Consider the following 2,364-nt stretch of genomic DNA (forward strand, 5'->3'; position numbering starts at 1 on the left):
CAAGCTTGATAGCAAATTATCCACTGAGCCCCTGGCCCTCTCTCATCTGAACCCAGCGCTCACCAGGACAGCAAGTCTAGCTAGTCAGCTTGCTCCTGGAATCCCATCTCCACCTTCCACGCACTAGAATTACAGCCAGGGAACGCTCCCATGCCAACCCAGCATCTATGTGGATTCTGGGGATCAAAACTCTGGTCCTCATTCATGCACACATATCATACACACAAACAGTAAGTTAAAAAATTAAGCATTTAAGTTGTATATATGTCATACATAATTATGAGATATAAATATTATGATGAATTACAACACTAACATTAAGTCCCTACCATTAGCGTTGGCTTTCCAGGAATGAGATTTTCTTAATGTACTGAGAATTAAGCTCAGTGATTTGTTGCTATGCACTATCTACATATAAATGCCAATCTGTTAGGCTATGATGAAGACCGGCAGCCATGAAGACCCGCTTTCCTCTGTTTAGCACCTTTCCTGCTCCCAGCACACCTGCCTGTAGCCCTCACTCCATATCAGGCATCAACTCTGGAGACCCCTCAATACAGTGCCCACAGATGTGTCCTGAGATGAAACTAACAAAACTTCCCCATTGGTTCCATTCTCGACTCAACTGTCCTGCTCTGCCTCACTCCCTCCTCATCCGTCGGCTGAACCAGACAAGGAACAGGAGACAGACCAGAGGGTCAAGAGCATTTTCAACTTGAGACTCAATTCTGACTTTCTCTTTCACTGAAATTCTACAGTTGGTAGTCATGTCTACTCTCTTAATGCTTCCCCGGTTAAGACATGCATACTTTGAAAGGTGGTCTCCTCCTGTCCATCACTTGGTGATGAGCTATAGGAAAGTTGGAGAACCTTGCTATGATGCCTAGTTTCTGTCACCTGGGAAGAGGGAACCTCAATTGACGGATTACATCTATCAGACTGGCTTGTGGAAGAGTTTGTAGGGCCTTTTCTTAATTCCTAACGGATGTAGGAGGACCTATCCCTAGGCAGGTGAGCCCGAATTGTATGAGGAAGGTAGCTGAGCCAGCCAGGTGAAGGTGGTGGCTAGTTTTATGTCAACTTGACACAAGCAAGAGTCACTAAAGAGGAGGAAGCCTCAATTAAGAAAGGGCCTCCATAAAAAAGGGCTGTAGGCCAGTTTGTAGGACACAACCCACTGTGGGTGGGGCCACCCCTAGGCTGGTGGTCCTGGGTGCTATAAGAAAGTAGGGTGAGCAAGCCATGAAGAACAACCCAGTAAGCAGCATGGCCTCCACATCAGCTCCTGCCTCCAGGATCCTGCATGGTTTATGGTTCTTCCCCAGTAGTGTGATATACAAGCCAGACAAACCACTTCCTCCCCAGGCTGCTCTCAGCCATGGTATCTGGCTGAGATGTTTCCCTAGGCAAGCACATGGTCAAAGGCCGTCTGTGTTACAGATGTATTGCTGTGCAGAAGTGCCTGAGGGGGCGGAGTCAGAGAGTGCATTATGCACCGCTGTGTTGCCCATACACATGTGTCGAGAACGTGTCCCATTTCCCTGCATCAGTTTTTAACGAGAGAGGATGAAATGTGGTATCCTGCCCCTCTGCTCCATTGTGGTTCCGGAAGCGAAAGAAAGCCGTGACAGCCCGGGGTAAGATCACCCACCTGTGGCAGGAAACACTGGAGGCAGCCCCTGAGATCTAACAGGGACTATGCAGCTCAAAAGAACTGAAACTAAATGAAACTCAGCCTGTCTCTGCCAGAAATCCGTTTGAAGAGTGTTGTGTATACAGACTGGGGTGCTGTTTTCCTGCTATCATGTCTATGCTAAAAACCAAGAATTGTTTTGATCCTGCCTCTTGCCTTTAAATTAATAAGGGGTGAACTGTGGACTCCTTCCCCCTTTTGCTTGAGAACGATTTGGATTCTGTAAGCAGCCCTGACAAGCTGCAAGCTGGAGCTGGACACCCACTGTGAGGAACTCTGACTGCAGCTCCTGAGATCAAAGACTGACAGGTCTCAGGTTTATGGTAAAAGCTTGTCGCACCCTCCTTTCAAGATCATCCTCCAGTCTGGTGTTTATGGATTTTCTCATGTTTATGTTAGATGGTGGGTTTCAATTTCCCCTGGGTCTCATTCCTGATTACTTAAACTCAGAGATCCTGTAGTAAACACACACATCTCTCGATACAGCTACATGGCGTCCCTGTTTTTCTTTCCCTCTTACCCGCTTCTGTTCACAGGTACTCAATAATCTCTAGCCCAAGAAGCACCCAACGGAAGTGAGGGTCCACCGGCCAGACCCCTACAGTATTTCATTTCAGCAATGGTAACCCTAGTTAGAGGAAGTAAGCCAGTTTTTCCCCCTGCGGTCTCTG

The 2,364-nt window shown here is 47.5% G+C and overlaps 1 protein-coding gene across 1 annotated transcript in view; it reads right to left on the minus strand.

Annotated features, from left to right (window-relative positions):
• LOC116073721 (sodium channel protein type 11 subunit alpha-like) overlaps positions 1-2,364 on the minus strand; it is a 131,895-nt gene that overhangs the window by 17,293 nt on the left and 112,238 nt on the right. The gene's annotated exons all lie outside the window — the stretch shown is intronic.

This window comes from Mastomys coucha, unplaced genomic scaffold (genome assembly GCF_008632895.1).
Source record: "Mastomys coucha isolate ucsf_1 unplaced genomic scaffold, UCSF_Mcou_1 pScaffold23, whole genome shotgun sequence".
Taxonomy (NCBI): Eukaryota; Metazoa; Chordata; class Mammalia; order Rodentia; family Muridae; genus Mastomys; species Mastomys coucha.